Genomic DNA, 20855 nt, shown 5'->3' with positions numbered 1-20855 from the left:
TTGTTTAATCATGTATCCATGATTCAATATTCATTTATGGAGCACCTATGCTGGGCCAGAGGTACTATGAGTGGGGATGACAGGATGGATGTGACAGACAGGACCCCTGTCCCCATGCAGTTTACAGGCTATATCAGTAATTAACAAGAACTAAAATACTTGGCAAAGAGGAATGCTTCCATCAATGTTTGTTTAAATTAAAGGAAAAAAACAAATCCCACAACGAAATAATCAATACAGTTGTCACAAGTGCAGGACACCATGAAAGCCCATGACACATATTTTGGAGAAGAGGTACTTCCATTTTTTTTGGTAGGGGATATATATTAGCCTCAAATTTCACAGAATACACGCAATCTCAAAGTTAAAAAATGGGTTTTACTGTTAAGGTCTGTCAATAATTCAACTTATTATTTATTTATTTATTTGTTTGTTTGTTTGTTTGTTTGTTTTAGACGGAGTCTAGCTCTGTCGCCCAGGCTGGAGTGCAGTGGCACGATCTCGGCTCACTGCAACCTCCGCCTCCTGGGTTCACGCCATTCTCCTGCCTCAGCCTTCCAAGTAGCTGGGATTACAGGTGCCCGCCCCATGCTCGGCTAATTTTTTGTATTTTTAGTAGAGATGGGGTTTCACCGTGTTAGCCAGGATGGTCTCGATCTCCTGACCTCGTGATCCGCCTGCCTCAGCCTCCCAAAGTGCTGGGATTACGGGCGTGAGCCACTGCACCCAGCAATTCAACTTATTAATACTAGAATACATTTTCTACAGAAAAAGTTGTGAAAAATTGTGATATAATTGTATTGTAGTACATTGTAAAAATTACAATACAAGTGAAATGCTTTTTATTTACATTCATAAAGAATAGAAAATGTAATCATAAGAAATAAGAGAAAAATAAAACCATTTTTACATAAAATTGAATATAAACAGCAATAAATGAAATCGACTATATATCAATTTGATAAACCACAGAGAAAAAAATAATTATTTCAAATAATTTTTGAAAATAGTTCTTTGACCCATTTTAATGGGATGTATAAGTCTAAGGGCAAAAAAAAAAAGAAAAGGTCTGAAAGCATACCTTAAATTTATTAATGGGTTTGTTAGTAGTGATATTCTAATTTTGAGACAATATTGTAGAAAACTAAAGAGATAGGTTGATAATATTAGCCACCATGATTTTTTTTCTAAAGGAAAGGAGATACAAATATAAAAAAAAGAAACCAAGAAAAAGAACACTCATAATATTAATTTTCTCCCACTTAATTTTTCTGTAATATTAAATTTGAATTGAAAAATATAGTGTGAACCAAAGATTATAAACGTAATTTCCCTTAGGGTTTCTACTGAAAGGGTTTAGAAACATTGACACAGTAGCAACAAGCAAATTTAGTTCCCTGATCCTGGTTTCTAAATACCATTCTTTACAGAAACAACAAACAAACAAAAAACAAACCAGTTAATACCAAGTCTAGGTTTGGTCAAGGTGAACTGGTGACAATTTGTTGTGCCAAACACTAATTTAAATCAAACTATGTGAAAGAATTCAAAAACTAGCTTCAAAAAGCACTCATGAGTTCACAATAAGAAACAGGGAGAGAGAGAGGCAGACGGAGAGAAAGAGAGAGAGAAAGGGAGACAGAGAATGAATGAGATGCCCTCCAGCAAAGGAAAGCAGTAAGTCCACGACATCATCTATCCTTGCCAAAATGTCTATCCTGGATCTAATAAAGCATCCCATCCTGCACTGCCCAATATGGTAGCCATTAGCCACATGTGACTATTTAGATTTAAATTTAGAATAATTTAAGTTAAATAAGTTAGAATTTCTTTTCCTCTATCATCCTAGCCCTCTCACATATGGCTGGTGGCTACTGTATTGGGTAGCACCAACGAAGAACAGCCATCCTCACAGCAAGATCTGTCGGGCAGTGCTGCTCCAGACCTATCTTCCAAATTACATGGAAACCAAGAAACCAAGTTAAATGACACTACGGGGAAACATATGACAAATCCAGACTGACAGAATGCCGTGGGACTTCTACTAGACTAATAGCCTGAACTCTTCCAAAAGTAAATTGTGTTTGTGTGTGTGTGGTGTTTGAACATCTACATATGTATATAAAATGCAATTATTATTGTATACTACAAAGACGTAAGAGAGGTAACAACCAAATGTAATGCGTGAATCTTGACTGAATACTGAATTAGAAGGAAATCTGGAGAAATCTGAGAATAGAATGGATATTAGATGACTATCCCCACACCTACGCCGTAGAAGCAGAAGTCACTCTTGTTGTTTATAAAAGGCCCACGAGGGAAAATGCCCTACTTTTTCCCAGAGAGGGGAGGGGCTTGCGGGAAATGAATGGGAGAGAGTTGAAGCAGAGTGCTGAGAAGAGGGAAAGATTTACCACAACTAGAAAGGAAAAGGAGTTTTACTAATTCCTCACTGAAAGATTGTCCCCGGGGCCTGAAAGCTTGAAGAGATGAGTAACTCCTCCCCTTTCAGGCCCAGTCCCAAGGCGCAAGGCCGCTTGCATCAGCAGCGTGGGTCAGCAAGACAGCAGAAGCAGGACGACAGCCGGCCGGAAGACACCTACCCACCTCTGAAGATGGAGAAGGAGGCCGTCCGGGTACTACGTAGCAGTCAGGTCAGTCTGGGACATTTCCTGTTTACAGAGGACTATAAAACCCCTGTCCTGTCCTCATTTGGGGCTGACGCCATTTTAGGCATCAGACCGCCTGCACCCAGGCGCTCATTAAAACAGCATGTTGCGGCCGGGCGCGGTGGCTCACGCCTGTAATCCCAGCACTTTGGGAAGCCAAGACGGGCACATCACGAGGTCAGGAGATGGAGACCATCCTGGCTAACACGGTGAAACCCCGTCTCTACTAAAAATATAAAATAATTAGCCGGATGTAGTGGCGGGCACCTGTAGTCTCAGCTACTCGGGAGGCTGAGGCAGGAGAATGGCGTGAACCCGGGAGGCGGAGCTTGCAGTGAGCCGAGATGGCGCCGCTGCACTCCAGCCTGGGCCACAGAGCGAGACTCCGCCTGAACAACAACAGCAAAAAAAACAAAAAAAGCAGCATGTTGCTCCACACGGCCTCGTGTTGTCCGTTGGCGTGCTCTTGGGTTCGAGCCAAAAACCCTACACTCACCACTTCTGGGATGCCTCCCCTATCTTTTTGCAACTCTTTTTTGAGGGAATAATGGCCCTGTGTTTACCTAAGGAGAAAGGATACTAAACTCTGGGGCTCCCAGGTTTGGCAGGCTCTTGTGGAAAAAACCTGCCCTTGAAAAACCCCTAACCAAAGAGCTTTGAACAAGATGATCTGAGTGGGAACTCCATCTCCCACGTGGTGTGGCCGGCCTCGTGTCTATTAAACTCTCTACTACAATGTCAGTGGCCTTTTTTTATTATTTTTTTTTTGAGACAGAGTTGCCCAGGCTAGAGTGCAATGGCGGGATCTCAGCTCACCACAACCTCCGCCTCCCGGGTTCAAGCAATTCTCCTGCCTCAGCCACCCGACCAGTAGCCTTTCTTTATGCAGTGACAGGACGAATCCCTTGGGTGGTTACATGATAATGACAAAAAAAAAAAAAAAACTAGTTTGTTTTTCTAAAGAAAGACATATTTGAAAAATGAGAAAATTTGTTGACTGTGGACAATAAAAGACAGAGTGTTACAAACAATATATGAGTCTTTTTAAGGGGAAATAAAATGTATCAAATCAGATCTATCGTCCACCGAATCCCTTCACTAGCCGGTAAGTGAAGCTCTTTCGAGTGGGTGAGGGTAGATGGTGGAGGAAAGATAAGTTTTGTTCAATTAAAAAACATGTATAGACAGTCTGCAGTGTCAGACACTGTGCTAAGCTCCTCCTTGCTTCAGGAGCTTGATAAAAATACTGATTTCAAGGCCCAGCTCCCAGAGATTCTGAGTCTTTTTCTAAGGTGGGGTCCAGGAATCCTCATCTTTGAACATTGGTCTTCACCCTCTCCACAAGGAATCACAGCGGAGATTTTCATTGGATGGCACCTTGTGAAAACCTGCCCTAGTGTTTTGGAGATAAGGTGGGGGATGTTCATGGGGTAGAGGGGAGTGTCACTCTGGAGCACTCTCCTGCCTTTTGTGGCCACAGCACAGTCCCACAGTGAGGGGCCAAGTGGCACTGCGCACCGATCTTGAGCTATAGTCACAAAGCTCCTAGGCACCACCCACGAAAGGCCGGGTGATGGCAGAACAAAACCATCTGGAAACCTGAAGATGGCTATCCTCTCTTTTGTAGAGAACAAAGAAGATTACGTGTTTTGTTCCTACCTTGATTTCATTTTCAGTTCTTTTGGACACTGCCTTAGTTCAGCTCAAGTGCATTTGTGATTTCACATGTAAAAAAAATTACAAATGAGCATCATATTATTCTTGCTTAGTGTTCACAATGCTTTGGCGTCCAGGCTATGTTCTCCTTCCTTTGCATTAAAAAATGTGTAATTTTCATATGTTAGAGCTAGAAGGGCACCAAAGAAGCCATGAAGATGAGCTTTCTGTTAATCTGTTGGTGGCTTGCGTCATCATTGGATGATGCCTACTGAAGCAAACGCAAAATTCTATTATAAAGCTAATTCTTAAACAATGTGCATTACATTCAGCTGCTGTGGCCACCTTAGCTGAGGAAGACATTTCTAAGGGATGTATGGTCCCTGAGGGCTCTGTTTAGGCGTCATATCTTCAGGAAGTTTATCCTTATTCTTTCCTACTCCTTCCTCTCTCCCCTCAACTCTGGGATCTATGTTGTTCAATGTTGTACTATCAAAGACTGTATTTTACTGGCATTTCTTTTTTCCTTTTCTTTCTCTCCTGCTGTGAGCTCCTTGAGGGAAATTTATGTTTCCCAGGTCTTTGCATTTCTAAGGCTACAATCAGAAAGTGACACAAAGTCTACATTAAACAACTTTAATGAATTATAATTATGAATTATAACCAAATTAACAACACTGAACCTATTATTAATGATTTAAGATATGTAGAATGTTATTGATATCTTTATTTATTGTGTTCCTTTTATTGTTTTTTTAGGGAATATAAATATGTAAGCGCTTACTTGTGGTGTTTTATGACTTTGAGCTCCCAAATTTTATATTCATTATCAGATCCTGAATGTTCAACTGCCACAACTTCCATCACAGGCCAACTCAGGCTGTCCTAGCAGGCTGCTGGATGCCAGTCACATTAGGCTCAATTCGGGATGCAGTATGTGCTGGAGCTGGCACACACCTGCTCAAAGGAGCTGATCCTTAAATTTTCAGGAATTATGTGAGAAGCTGTTAAACAATTGAAAGCTTGAAATTGGCAATGGCAGGAGTATCTATACCAAAGCAACTGGCAAATACTACAAATCATATCACTGCTTCTAATGAGTTACAAAGGTGTGTGCTTACATGCTACCCAAAAGGAACTTGAAGGCCTTCATGTGAAAAGATCATATGAATAAACACAAAGAAATTAGGGAATAACGGGCGGGCACCGTGGCTCACCCCTGTAATCCCAGCACTTTGGAAGGCTGAGGTGGGCAGATCACCTGAGGTCGGGAGTTCAAGGTTAGTCTGGCCAACATGGTGAAACCCCATCTCTACAAAAAATACAAAAATTAGCCGGGTGTGGTGGCAGGTGCCTGTAATCCCAGCCTACTTGGGAGGCTGAGACAGGAGAATCACTTGAACCCGGGAGGTGGAGGTTGCGGTAAGTTGAGGTCATGCCACTGCACTCCAGCCTGGGTAACAGAGCAAGACTCCATCTCAAAAACAAAAGCAAAAAAAAAAAAGAGGAAATTAGGGAATAACAAACTAAACTATAATCAAGCCCTAAATGTAATATAATCAAGAACCAAAAGTTATAACACAGGTAAGTGATACAGGTATCAGAAATGGGAGATGTCACAGTCAACCAAAATTGTGGGGGGATCTTCAGTGAGGAGTTGGAAAGGATGCAGGAAAGAGAGGAGAGGAATATCTTCAGGATCAGGAACCAGCTGAACACAGCTGAACACATGGAGCCAAGCACCTCACATGTGTATAGGGGAGAGTAAAGAGGGCAACACGAATGCCACACAGCACACAGCCCGCAGGGAGAGTCCACTGCACACACGCCTGGCTTCTGTGGAACTTGGTTACTGGAAGTACCACATCTGTTGTCTTGGTCCAGCTGTAGCAGAGCCATGGATACTTAGAGTTTGAGAATTAAGGTGATTCCGTAGCCGGTGCCTCCTCTATTTCACCTGTCTTGCTTATTGTCTATATCCTCTGTTTAATCCTCATGTCGACCCTTTCCATTTATGATTAGAAGTTCTCTTCAAAAATATTTCTTTAAAAGCTTTGGGGGCTATTTCCATTTTTTGCTATCTTCATTTTTGTTAACAGCTTTCCATGTTTTTCCTCATAATATATGCTTTTTTAAAAAAATATAACAAATCCCCATAATCCAGATTAAAGCTAAACAAACGCACCAGGCATTAAGCAAATCACAAACTCCAGGCTTTTTTCTGTAATACATGATACAAAACAATCAGTAACACTCAATTCCAGGACCAACGAGAATTCCAGGACCAACGAGAAGGGAGACATTATAAAAAATTTAAAATGTCTCAAAATTCTGTCACTACAGATTGGCCTTTTCTGGACATTTCATATAAATGGAACCATACAATATGTGACTGGTTTCTTTTACTTGGCAGATTTTTTTTTTAGGTTCATCTATGTTGTAGCATGTGTCAGTAGATTGTTCCCTTCCTCATTCACACCCATCTTCCTCCCTTCCTTCCTCTCTCCCTCCCTTCTTCTCTCTTTCCTTCCTTTCTTCCTCCCTTCCTTCCTCTCTCCCTCCCTTCTCTTTCCTTCCTTTCTTCCTCCCACTCTCCTTTCCTCCCCATCTTTCCTTCCTTCTTTCCTTCCTTCCTTCTATTCTTCCTCTATTTCTTTCCCAGATAGCATTCCATTGTGCTAATGTACTACATTTTGTTTATCCATTTACCAGTTGTGACACACGTTAGGGTTGTTTCCACTTTAGAAATAACTGTGAATCATGCTTCAGCCAACATTAATGTGCTATTCTTTGGCTAGAAATATGTTTTTATTTCCTTTGGGTAAATAGTGGATATTTGAAAGTGGAATCATTGGATCAAATGGTCAACTTAGGTTGACATTTTTAAGAAACTGCCAAACCATTCTCCAAAATGGCTGCACCACCTTATATTCCCATCAGCAAGTGTGAGGGGGTCTTATTCACATCCTGGCCAACATTTCTTGTTGTCTGTCTTTTTTATTATAACCATTGTTCTGAGTGTTTAGTGGTATCTCACTGTTTTGATTTGTATTTCCCTAACAACGACTGATATTCATCGTCTTTTCATGCATTTATGCCATGCTTTCTAATAAAGCATTCATTTCAAAATACATTCATTTGACTATTCGCAACTAATCTTTTCTTGTCACTATAAATCCCCAACTTAGAAAAAAACTCTTCTGATCTTAAGAGTATTGTCTTGGTTTTATAACCATCACCTTGGTGTCAGCCTGCATGGATTCTTTTAGAGAATGGCACCCAATAATTGTCCTGTTTCTGTGTGCTACCCCTTTATGTGAACAGCCCTGCAGAGGAAGAGCCTGCTGGATGTTCCTGATGGCCCTCCAGACCTGCTCTTCTCTCTTGTCTCCCCTCATCTGTGCTCTGGAGGCTGACTTTGTACCAGGATCCCTTGTGTCTGGCTTCGGATGGAGACACAGGCAGGTAGAGAGCAACATTGAAGAGCATTTTTCCTCTGCTCCCTCACTGTGGGCTGCAGTTTGGAAGTAGCCACTGCCTTTCCCTGCCTAGTTTTTAATTCTGGCCAAGCAGACCCTTTCAAGGGGCTGAATACCCTTGAAAGCTCCTACCAGGAGCTCCTTCCTCTCATACCTTCAGGGTTAGAGATGGTAAGGGCTGTTTTGGGTGACTGGTCCCTTATTCTTCTCCACCCACTGATGGGTCCCTTAACCTTGTCGACCCTTCTGGAGAGAGCTTCTTTTTAACTATTTATTTATTTAAATAGAATAGAGATAGCATCTCCCTTTGTTGCCCAGGCTGATCTCGAACTCCTGGACTCAAGTGATGCTCCCGCCTTGGCCTGCTGAGTAGCTAGGACTACGGGCAAGTGCCACCATGCTTGGCTAATTTTTAAATTTTTTGTAGAGACAGGGTCTTCCTACTTCCTATGTGACCTAGGCTGGTCTTGAACTCTTGGGCTCAAGCAATCCTCCTGCCTTGGCCTCTCAAAATGCTGAGAATACAGGTATGAGCCACTATGCCCAATCTGGACAGAGCATCTTTAACTCTCATTTTTCGAGTGTGTCTTCTCCTTTTTGCTGGGACTCTGATACAGGGGATAAGCAAAACTCCTTTGTGAAACCTAAGACCAGCACTTTTATGCATAAAACAAAGGGTTAGTGCTAATGATTAACTTAAAGTAGTTTCTTCAGACATATTTGACACAACGCTACCCACTAGTATCTGTTCACCTCTGATCTTGTAGCACTTTGGGCTTTTCACAAGGACTTGTCACTCTCTACCTTGCTTTGTACTCACTTGCAGTAGGAGACAATTCCCACCACCTTCACCCCAAACAACATAAAAATGTAAAAGTGTTTTCCAGTTTCCCTAAAGTCATCTGAGCAGCTCTCCCTAACCCAGAGGAGTGCAATTACTCTAAGAGCCTGTCCATACAGGCGTTTTTTAGTAGATGTTCTTTATTCAGATTGGAGTTATGAATTGCTAACTGTCTAAATTCTCTACTGATTGGGAGAATGAGATGAGGAGTGAGGGGAAGAAAGGAATAAAGACTCATGTGAAGCTTCCTAAGAGGGCCAGCCCAGGAGAAAATAGCCATGAGGCAGTTCAAATCTGCCTAGCCAAGCCAGGGACAAGGAGCTGGGAATCCCCACGTGCTGTAACTGTCATAAATGCCACACTCAAATGCAGATCCCTGGGCCACTACAGATTCACTGTATTAGTCCATTCTCACACTGCTATGAAGAAACCCTGAGACTGGGTAACTTATAAAGGAAAGAGGTTTAATTGATTCATGGTTCTGCATTGCTTGGGAGGCCTCAGGAAACTTAGAGTCATGGTGGAAGACAAAGGAGAAGAAGGCACCTTCCTCACAGGGTGGCAGGACGGAGTGAGTGTCAAGCAAAGGCGGAAAAGTCCCTTACAAACCATCAAATCTCTTGAGAACTTAGTATCACAAGAACAGCACGGGGGTAACCACCCCTATGATTCAATTACCTCCCATAGGGTCCCTCACACCACATGGGAATTATGGGAACTACAATTCAAGATGAGATTTGGGTGGGGATACAGACTAACCATATCATTATGCCCCTGGCCCCTGGGAAATCTCATGTACCCACATTTCAAAACCAATCATGCCTTCAGCATTAACTCAAAAGTCCACCGTCCAAAGCCTCATCTGAGATAAGGCAGGTCTCTCCCACCTATGAGCCTGTAAAATCAAAAGCAGGTTAGTTACTTCCTAGATACCATGAGGGTACAGGCATTGAGTAAAGACAGCTGTTCCAAGTGGGAGAAATTGGCCAAAACAAAGGGGCTGCAGGCCCCATGCTAGTCCAAAATCCAGCAGGGCAGTCAAATCTTAAAGCTCCAAAATGATCTCCTTTGACTCCATGTCTCACATCTAGGTCATGCTGATGCAAGAGGTGGGTTCCCATGGTCTTGGGCAGCTCCACCCCTGTGGCTTTGCAGGGTACAACCTCCCTCCTGGCTGCTTTCGTGGGCTGGCACTGAGTGCCTACAGGTTTTCCAGGTGCACAGTGCAAGCTGTCAGTGGATCTACCAGTCTGAGGTCTGAAGGATGGTGGCCTTCTCAAAGCTCCACTAGGCAATGCCCCAGTAGGGACTCTGTGTGGGGGCTCTGAACCTACGTTTCCCTTTTGCACTACCCTAGCAGGGCTACTCCATGAAAGCCCTGCCCCTGTAGCAGACTTCTGCCTGGACATCCAGGCATTTCCATACATCTTCTGAAATCCACACAGAGGTTCCCAAACCTCAATTCTTGACTTCTGTGCACTCTCAGGCTGAGCACCACGTGGAAGCTGCCAAAGGTTGAGGCTTTAACCCTGTAAAGCAATGGACTGAGCTCTATGTTGACCCCTTTCAGCCATGGCTGGAGTGGCTGGGATGAAGGACAAGTCCCTAGGCTGCAGACAGCATGGGAATCCTGGGCCTGGCCCATGAAACCGCTTTTCCTCCTAGGCCTCCAGGCCTGTGATGGGAAGGGCTGCCGTGAAGACCTCAGACATGCCCTGGAGGCATTTTACCCATTGTCTTGGTGATTAACATTCAGCTCCTTCTTACATATGCAAATTTATGCAGCCAGCTTGATTTTCTCCTCAGAAAATGGGATTTTCTTTTCTATCATGTTGTGAAGCTGCGAATTTTCCAAACTTTTATGCTCTACTTCCATCATAAAACCCAATGCTTTTAACAGCACCCGAGTCATCTCTTGAATGGTTTGCTACTTAGAAATTTCTTCCGCCAGATGCCCTAAATCATCTCTCTCAAGTTCAAAGTTCCACAAATATCTCAGGCAGGAGCAAAATGCTGCCAGTCTCTTTGCTAAAACATAACAAGGGTCATCTTTGCTCCAGTTCCCAGCAAGTTCCTCATCTCCATCTGAGACCACCTCAGCCTGGATCTTATTGTTCCTATCACTATCAGCGTTTTTGTCAGAGCCATTCAACAAGTCTCTAGGGAGTTCCAAATTTTCTCACATTTTACTGTCTTCTTCTGAGCCCTCCAAACTATTCCAACCTCCACCTGTTACCCAGTTCCAAAGTCATTTCCACATGTTTGGGTATCTTTTCAGCAACACCTCACTCTACTGGTCAATTTACTGTATTAGTGCATTTTCATGCTGCCGATAATGACATACCTGAGACTTGGCAATTTACAAAAGAAAGAGGTTTAATTGGACTTGCAGTTCCATGTGGCTAAGGAAGCCTCACGATCATGGCAGAAGGCAAGGAGGAGCAAGTCATGTCTTACATGGATGGCGGCAGGCAAAAAGAGAGCTTGTGGAGGGGAACTCCTCTTTTTAAAACCATCAGATCTCATGAGACTTATCCACTATCACAAGAACAGCATGGGAAAGACCTGCCCTCATGATTCAATCACTTCCCACCAGGTCCCTCTCACAACATGTGGGAATTCAAGATGAGATCTGGGTGGAGACACAGCCAAACCATATCTGCAAGCAAGGAGGGATGTACCTTTAGTAGAATTAAACCACTTATTTATGTGAAATACTACCACTGCTATGGTCTGAATGTTTGTGTCCCCCCAGAAATTCATACGCTGAAATGAAATCACCACTGTATTTAGAGGTGGGGGCTTTAAGAGTTGATTAGATCATGAGGGCAAAGCCTCATGAATGAGATCAGTGCCCTTATAAAGGAGGCCTGAGGGAGATTGCTTGTCCTTTCTGCCATGTGAAAATACAGCAAGAAGGAACCATCTGTGAACCAGAGAATGAAACCTCACTGGTGACTAAATCTGCCAGTGCCTTGATCTTAGACTTGCCAACCTCCAGAACTCTGAGAAATACATTTCTATTGTGTATAAGCCACTCAGCCTATGATATTTTGTTATAGCCGCCTGAGTGGACTAAGGCAGTAATGTAAAGATTTTACTAGCTTTTATAGTAAAAATCTAGCTTTTCTAGTTTGTTCTTCATATATATATATATGAGCATTTTCAAACAGAGTACTTCTGGAAGCTGAACAACAGTGTCTCCTGTTAAAAAAATTCAAATCCTCATCCAAATTGACATACATGTGCTGGCACATATGTTGTTTATTTCTCTGCTGTTTATACCAAACTTTTCCTGCAAACGCATCTATCACACACACATGTGGACATGCACAGGCACACACATCCAAATACACTGCAGGTAAGACCCACTACTACTAGTCTCACAGTTTCACAGTGATGTTGGGCCAAAAACCTGATCCATTATTACTTACTGCGGTTCACGGAAGCAGCTTTGTAAACCTACATAAAGACTCCCCCTTCCTTGGGAAGCCATAAATGCAACGTTTCACTGAGCAGCATGGAGACAGGGTGTTAACCTGCTGTGTGACTGCTTTCAAAGAGCCAGCACTCCCCAGCAGAAGCCTAATCATCTCTGTGGATGTGCTGTCCTGGGCCTGCTTGGATAAGTGCTGTTTATCTGGCTGTATTTTCAAGATAGCATGGAGGGATGCTAAACTTGGTATTTGAAATCTGTTTTTCCTCACGGCAGCAACAAGCCTGCAGCACAGCGCTACCAGCCAGCTAGCCAACCCCACAGCCGCCTGTTGGGCAAAGGAACCCTGGAACTCGTTGAGGTTGCAGGAACATAGAGAAGATCATTTCTCCTCTTCATTTTCTTGCTGCCTTTTCTTTCTTAAAATCTTAACTTCCCAAAGGAACAACTGATGTGAGTCAGTATGTGTTGGCAGGGCAGGATGGTGTGTGTGTGTGTTCATTCTTCCTCCCTGTTCCTGTTTTCCCACCTCAGCCTTGGGTGTCAATGAAACTTTTTTTTTTTTTTTTTTTTTTTTGAGATGGAGTCTCACACTGTCGCCCAGGCTGGAATGCAGTGGCACGATCTCGGCTCACTTCCACTTCTGCCTCCTCAGTTCAAGCGATTCTCCTGCCTCAGCCTCCCGAGTGGCTGAGATTACAGGTGCCTGCCACCATGCCCAGCTAATTTTTTGTATTTTTAGTAGAGACGGGGTTTCACCATGTTGGCCAGGCTGGTCTCGACCTCCTCCCCCTGTGATTCTCCCGCTTCAGCCACCCAAAGTGCTGAGATTACAGAAATGTTTTATATACCTATTTGCTCCAGGCAGAGTTTCAAGGCAGAGACTTATATCAGTTAGAGATCCATAAAAGCCAGTGAGGTGACATGAACAAAAGCATTCCCACCAACACTGGAAGTATTCAAGCCAGATTTTAAACATGAGATTTCCACTTTAGGATCAAGGTTGGATCCGATAACTTTGAAGATCCTCTGCCATTTAAAAATTCTATGGGCCAGACATGATGGTTCACGTCTGTAATCCCAGCACTTTGGGAGACAGAGGCAGGAAGATCACCTGAGGTCAGGATTTCAAAGCCAGCCTGGGCAAGGTTGTGGCACATGCCTGCGATCCCAGCTACTTTGAGGCTGAGGCACAAGAATCACTTGAACCTGGGAGGTGGAAGTTGCAGTGAGCCGAGATCATGCCCCTGCATTCTAGCCTGGGCGACAGAGTTAGACTCTGTCTAAAATAAACAAACAAATAAATAAATTAAATAATAAATACAAAAATAAATATTCTATGATGCCATGATCTTACTCCCAGTTTAATGAACAGTTCTGATGGTGATTTTTAGAGTGAAACTCATAGTTTCCTTGAATATTTTCCTACTTTGCATATTTCCCAAGATGCTTTTTGCATTTTGAGGAAGATACAAGATACTTCTCACTGAAAGTTCTCCTTTAAGGGGAGAAGCAATGGCATCTGAATCTCAAAGTTTGGAAAAAATAAACCGTTTTTTATCTCTTGGCTGAAGGCAAAGTGAAGAAGTAACCACAGCTCAGCTCTGTGGAGAGTGGGGGTGGCAGATGGGAAGGTGAAGGAAGGAAAAGCAAACACAGTCAGCCCTCCCTCCACACTGGCATCCATGCATCCATGGATTCAACTAACCAAGGACCAAAATATCCCAAAAATAAGAAAAAAAATTAAAATGACAGTACAATGAAAAAAAAATACAATCTAATAAGACAATAGAGCACAACAACTATTTCAATAACATTTACATTGTATGAGGTATTATAAGTAATCTAGAGATGATTTAAAGTATATGGGAGTATGTGCATAGATTATATGCAAATCCTATGCCATTTTATATAAGAGACTTGAGCATCTCCAGATTTTGGTATCTGAGGGGAATCCTGGAACCAATTCCCTGCAGATACTGAGAAATAACGCTATGCTCTGGGCAGAAGTACTTCCAGAAGAGCCACACAATTGTTCCCCTATCCTTGCTCAACAAAATGCCAGCATCAGAAAAAACAACGGAAAAACCTGATTCTTTCACAAGAGCTGACCTCTGACTATAAAGGATTTAGGGACAAGATTCTCAACCTACTCTATATGGCAAAGGAAGAAAATAAAATATTATCTTCTTTCTCCCCAGAGGTCACTCATTGCTTTTCCTCTCCCAAATATGCTTGTCTTAGTTCATTCAGTGGCTATAACAAAATACCATAGACTGAGTGTCTTATAAACAACAGGAATGTATTGCTCACAGTTCTGGAGGCTGGGAAGTCCAAGATCAAGGTGACAGTGGATTTAGTGTCTGCTGAGGACCCACTTTCTGATTCATAGATGATGCTTTCTTGCTGTGTGGGCACTAATCTCATTCATAAAGGCTCTACCTTCAGGGCCTAATCACCTCCCCAAGCCCCAGCCTGCTAATACCATCATATTGGGGGTGAGGATTTCAACATGTGAATTTTGGGGACATAGAAACACTCAGCTTATAGCAGTGCTCTTTTTATTTTGCCTTACTGATAGCTAAGGTCACTCTGTGTGCACATTTATTTCACACTTGAAGCATCCCTGGTGTTTGTAATAATCACCTCCAGCCTGTCACATGAAATTAATAACACACACACACACACATGACTCCATTTTTCATCAAGGCCACCTTCCAGAAAGAAATTACTCTTTGACTACTCAGAGAAAGGTGCAGAGATTATTATAAAAATCAGGAGAGGCAATGAATAATATGAAGAAATTCAGTGTCCCAAGTTCTTTTCTTCCCACACTTCTTTGTAGCCAGTGTGATCATTCCTTATGCACCTAAACTGCATAATCTAAATTAATTCCAATGTGTTGTAGAGTTTCACCACCATTACAGTTTGCTGTGATTAGCAAACCTTAACCTAGTGCCTTCATGTAGAAGTATGACTATTTTCACAGTTTTGTATGAATGTACTTGCTATATGACCTTGGGTAACTCACTTTACCTTCTTTGTCTTGGTCTTTTACCATCTGTAAAATATAGTATAGTTGTTCCTTCTCCATATTTTATGATTAAGAAAAAATAGAAGATGGTTAGAAAATAATAGGAACACATGATTCATGCAATCATGCCAATAGTACCAGGAAATCGCATTTCAACATATAATTTCTATGCAGGTTATCAGTAAAGCACATTTTTAAATCACTTTCAATCAATTCACAAGGTAACAGAATTTTGATTTTTTTCCCCTTTTTAGGTGCAGATTAAATATCCCATCTAGATTAAGTTTTATATATATATATATATAAGAATCAATGCAATATCATATAGGTCTCAAAATACGTTATTTTCTTACTCCTTCTTTACATTCTTCTCATTAAGTCATTTTTTTCACTTAACAAATATTTATTGAATGGCTACTATATTCCAAGAAGTATGTTAGGCATCACAGGCTCTCATTTTATCTATATGCCTGGTGACAGGAAAGCTTTGCCTTGACTATATGGTGTTTTCAAATTTTCTTTCTTTCTTTTCTTTCTCTTTTCTTTTTTTTTTTTTTTTTTTTTTTTGAGACGGAGTCTCACCCTGTTGCCCAGGCTGGAGTATAGTGTGCTATCTTGGCTCATTGCAACATCTGCCTCCCGGATACAAGTCATTCTCCTGCCTCAGCCTCCCAAGTAGCTGAGATTACAGGTGTGTGCCACAATGCCCAGCTAATTTTTATAATTTTAGAAAAGACAAAATTTTGTCATGTTGGCCAGGCCAGTCTTGAACTCCTGACCTCAAGTGATCCACCCACCTCGGCCTTCCAAAGTGCTGGGATGAGCCACCATGACTGGCCTCAGATTTTCTATTGACTTCATTTCTATATAGCCAGACAGTAATGAATTGGTTCTGCTGAAAATTGTGGTCAGGATAAGTTAGAAACCCTTTTGTTTCCTTATGTATGTCTTTCTAAATTTCTGCTGAGCTACATCTTAATACCTTATTCCCAGACCTTAGCTCAGTGCCCCAGTGCCTGACACAAAATAAGCTCAAATAATAATTAGTTGAAATATAAATAATGATCATAATGCTAAATGACAAACAGCCCTTCTACTACTGGGTGACCTCGGGCAAGTCACTGCATCTGATGCTTTCTTCATTCGTAAAATGATAGACAAGGCTGGTGGTTGCTAACCAGCTGAGTCAAGACTGGTGTTATTGTAAAGATGTGAAAATGCATATACATTCTATAATAAGTCCTACATAAAAACTGAATACACTATTTGTCATATATATACATGTGTATGTGCGTACACACACCACACAAAAAACAAATAACAGTTTTACATGTATGTAGATTACTGTGTCTAAGAAAACCAGTATCATTTAAAAGCACTGTAGAGTTTATAACATCTTTTGGCTACTATGTATTTCGTTAATGAGCACATACAAAAATGTAAAATTACAACCATTTTGACATTCTAAAACACCTTCACACTCCAACAGGGCATCACTGGATTAAATGATCTTCAATGTCCCATCTAGCACAAATATCTGTGGTTCCAATTCAACAGAAAGCAGAAAATATTTCTCAAGTGTTAGCTATATACACAGCAAACAACCAAGTGGAAAGCAGAAAATACAGCCAATGAACTCTACAAGTAGAAAATGTGAGCATTTTCTTTCTTTTTTTTTTTTGAGATGAAGTCTTGCTCTTGTTGCCCAGGCTGGAGTGCAGCGGCGCAATCTCGGCTCACTGCAACCTCCGCCTCTCAGGTTCAGGTGATTTTCCTGCCCCAGTATCCCAAATAGTTGAGATTACAGGCACGTGCCACCACGCCCAGATAATGTTTTTGCATTTTTGTATTTTTCGTAGAGATGGGCTGGTCTCAAACTCCTGAGCTCAGGTGATCTACCCACCTTGGCCTCCCAAAGTGCTGGGATTACAGACATGAGCCACTGCACCCAGCCTCATTTTCTTTTTTACTAAAGCTGCTGCCATGACTGGCTTTATCATGCCACTCCCCCTCCCCTGTCCCCAAGGTACACTGGCATGGTCCTGCTCTCCAGAGTAAGTTCTACACATAAATGCCCCTTTTCCCTTTGTCCAGTAAATGGCTGGGTCATGTCCTTTAAACCAGCAGTAGGTGTTAACTCTTGGTTAACCACACCCCATACCCACAATGTCATGCAATAAATGTTTTTGGGAGATGACTAAAGAGGCTGCTGGAAACATTTGCTGCATGTTCAATACTGACTGACAGTGGAGAGGAGGGAGTGGTAGGCATTTCTTTTATTTTTATTTTTTGAGATGGAATCTTGCTCTGTCGCCCAGGCTGGAATGTAGTGGTGGGATCTCAGCTCATTGCAACCTCCACCTCCAGGATTCAAGTGATTCTCCTGCCTCAGCCTCCCGAGTATTTGGGGTTACGGGTGCGTGCCACCATGCCCGGCTAAGTTTTTGCATTAGTAGAGACAGGGTTTCACCATGTTGGCTAGGCTGGTCTCAAACTCCTGACCTCAAGTGAACTGCCTGCCTCGGCTTCCCAAGATAGGCATTTCATAAGAATCATACAACCTGTCCTCCCTGTACCTGGGGCATACACAGACCAAGGGTACAATGCTTATGAGCTAAAGAGATACTGGCTGCAATGTATTTGAGCAAAAAATATTAATCATTTGTATTATACAATGAAGAGAGATGATGAAATGGTTGTGACTTATTTGAGAATATAAACTATAGTGATCAATAAAATCACATTTGGTGCGGTATTTAACCCATTTATAGAGATGTATATTTTCACTCTATGTTAATTTGCAGGGACATTTGAGAGGAAATGTCTGTATCATAAAAACATTAAAATAGAAATATTTCAATCTCAGTTTTGCCTGAGGCCCCAAGTCCTTGTTTATCAGGATTTGAAAACAAGATAACCAGAAAAAAAAACTTTATGACTCTGAGTCCCTCAGTCATCTTGAGGATATAAATCTGATATGTATATTAAGGGTTCAAAATGGTAGGATTAGAAATTAAAATAAGGCTTATTTGGATAAATTGTTCTATAAACCCCCTCCCATAGGGAGTGTGGGGGAGTTTGCCTCTCACCTCAATCCTAGAGAAAGATTTTAGACATCTCGATATGTAGCCCCTGGGGTTTGGAAACTGTATTAGTCAGTGTTTTCCAGAGAGACTGAATCAATAGAATACATATATAGATGTAGATACAGATAGATGAGAGGGAATTTATTAAGGGAATGGAGTCACACAATTATGGAGGCTGAGACATCCCACATAGGTCTTCTGCAAACTGGAGAACCAGAGAAGCCAGGAGAGTGGCTCAGTCCAAGTCTGAAGGCCTGAGAATCAAGAAAGTTAATGGTGTAGCTCTCAGTCTGGGGCCAAAGGCACAAGAACCCAGAGGGCCACTGTTGCAAGCCCTGGAGTCCAAAGGCGGGAAAACCTGGAATCCGGATGTCCAAGACCAGGAGAAGAAGGGCATCCCAGCTCCAAAAGAGAAGGTGAGCAAGAGTCTGCCCCCTCCTTCCACCATTCTTTTTCTATCTGGGCCCCTAGCTGTTTGCATGGTGTCTGTCAACATCAGGGTGGATCTTCCCCACTCAGTCCACTGGCGCACATGCTAGTCTCCTGCATACACACCCTAACAGTCGTGTCCAGAAACAACGTTTCACCAGCCATCTAGGCATCCCTCAATCTAGTCAAGTTGACGCCTAAAATTAGCTATCACGCAGACTGATGTCTGATTTGTGCTATAACATCTAAGGAAAGAGAGACGGTAGCGGATACGCAGTTCTGATTGTGGCCTGAAGAGAGGGCAACAACCTGTCCCCACAGAGACTGAGAGCAAAGAAAGCCCAAGTTCCTTAGACTCTGCTCAGGAAGCCTGTCCAGCCATGCAAGGAGTCTCCAGCAGAAGGAAAATGAAGGGGTGCCACCTGCATGCGGGGGGTGAAGGGCTGAAGAAGGGATCCTAAACAACCAGGAGAGGAGAAACACTCAACTCTGTCAAAGACACTGCAGATAGGAGATGTCAAGTGAACTGACAGGATGGATTAGGAACTCTTTTTTTTTTTTTTCACTTTAAGTTCTGGGTTACATGTGCAGAACGTGCAGTTTTGTTACATAGGTATACACATGCCATGGGTTTGCTGCACCCATCAACCCATCACCTACAACACCAGGCTGCCACAACACTTGGGTTACACCTAATGAGGTGACTCCATTTCCATTGTATTGCTATTCTGGTTAGCGAGAAGACACACTATAGTATAAAGTTTGCATTAGAAGAGCCAGGAAAATATGAAGTAGAATTCCACTTCAATTAATGTTAAAGAACTTAATCACAGAGGGAGAAATAAATGTTCACATTGGCACCCATCGATATCATGAATGGAATACAAGCTCCATGGTACCATGTGCTTCCTCTCTTGTAGGATATGAACTGAGCCACCTTGGCAAACTATGCCCATGGTATATTCACTTCATCAACAAAGCTAGTCCAGAACATTCTATGCATTTGCTTCTTATAACCTGATTCTTCGCCACTTAAGCAGCATTCTCAATGCTTCCAATGAGTGAAAATGAAAAAAAGAGGACAAAATAAGCCAATAATTCTAGCTCATTAGCAGCCAAAAAAAGAAAAAGAAAAAGATCTTTGGGCAAGCCAAAGTTCTAAGGAGAAAGGGGGAATAATGACCTAAAGACCAGTGCCGCGTATGTTTGATACTCTTAACTGTAACTCTGGAACAACAACAACAACAAAAACCCCATCCAGGTTTAAAAATATGTATAAAACACCATATTATAATATAATCTCGTGTTTATTATTTTAAAGTAGGAAAATGCAGATAGTGTGTCTTTTGCATCACTGTTGAAAATATGATCATTCATTGAAGATAGAGCAGTGGTATCCTAGTTAAAACTCTTTCAAGTTATTCAACAATAACTGGGAGCTTCATCAATAGCAGTTGCTATTTTCCCTCACTGAATGCAACTCATTCCTGAAGCCCCTTGAACACTCCAGAATATTGTGCGGGCATAGGTCTTGCTGACTCAGTTGTAGCCAGCAATACTTAGTCATGCTCCTCGTCAGGTACTTCTGGCTCTCTATGATGTGGAGAAATGGTAGGAGGATGTCATTTGGAACCCTGTGTTCAATGGAGCAATGTGGTTGGTTCTGGCCAACGATCTGTGAGTGGAAGAGACCTGCCGCTTCTGCCGAGCATTTCATATATGTGTGGGTGTGAGTATACGCTCCTTCTCCTCCCATGGTGGCCAGCAAGGCTCCAGGGGCTGAGCCCCCTGAGAAGCAGTGCCCCCATTTGCCAGAGTCAGCCATGTAGTATGAGTGAGGAAGAAAACTTTGTTTTAAGCCCATGAGATTCAGGGGTTATTTGTTACTACCTGTTAACCTCCCCTGACTGATACAAAGGTCTTATTGTCTACCTCCTTACTGATATTGACTGATCAGGTCACTTACTGAATATGCCTGGACTGCAACTCAGTGCCCATTTTTATTTTAAAGATTGATGAGTTGTTTTATGATTGGAACTTGGGGTAATACAAATAATACATTTCCCATACGAGCATCACTAAGAGTAAACATTGACCGACAATGAATAGTCATTGTTGATTTGCACATAAACCCACAGGTAGATTTTGTTCATTTTGTAAGATAGAAATTAGATGCATTTGTCAGGCTGATGACTGAGGGTGGGAGCATCATGGAGAGTCACATT

General features: G+C 42.2%; 1 protein-coding gene across 12 annotated transcripts in view; it reads right to left on the bottom strand.

Annotated features, from left to right (window-relative positions):
* RGS7 (regulator of G protein signaling 7) overlaps nt 1–20855 on the bottom strand; it is a 590397-nt gene that overhangs the window by 354359 nt on the left and 215183 nt on the right. For 2 of the 12 annotated variants that reach the window (XM_063707302.1, XM_055380333.2), the window contains exon 1: nt 2608–2962. The exons of 9 other annotated variants lie outside the window; for them this stretch is intronic. The gene's annotated coding sequence lies outside the window, so the exon portion shown is untranslated. Of the gene's footprint in view, nt 1–2607; nt 3065–20855 lie in introns of those variants that run through there. One more of the 12 variants, XM_055380337.2, reaches the window with a different exon arrangement.

This window comes from Gorilla gorilla, chromosome 1, assembly GCF_029281585.2.
Source record: "Gorilla gorilla gorilla isolate KB3781 chromosome 1, NHGRI_mGorGor1-v2.1_pri, whole genome shotgun sequence".
NCBI lineage: Eukaryota > Metazoa > Chordata > Mammalia > Primates > Hominidae > Gorilla > Gorilla gorilla.
This window is presented reverse-complemented; position numbering and strand designations above follow the sequence as displayed.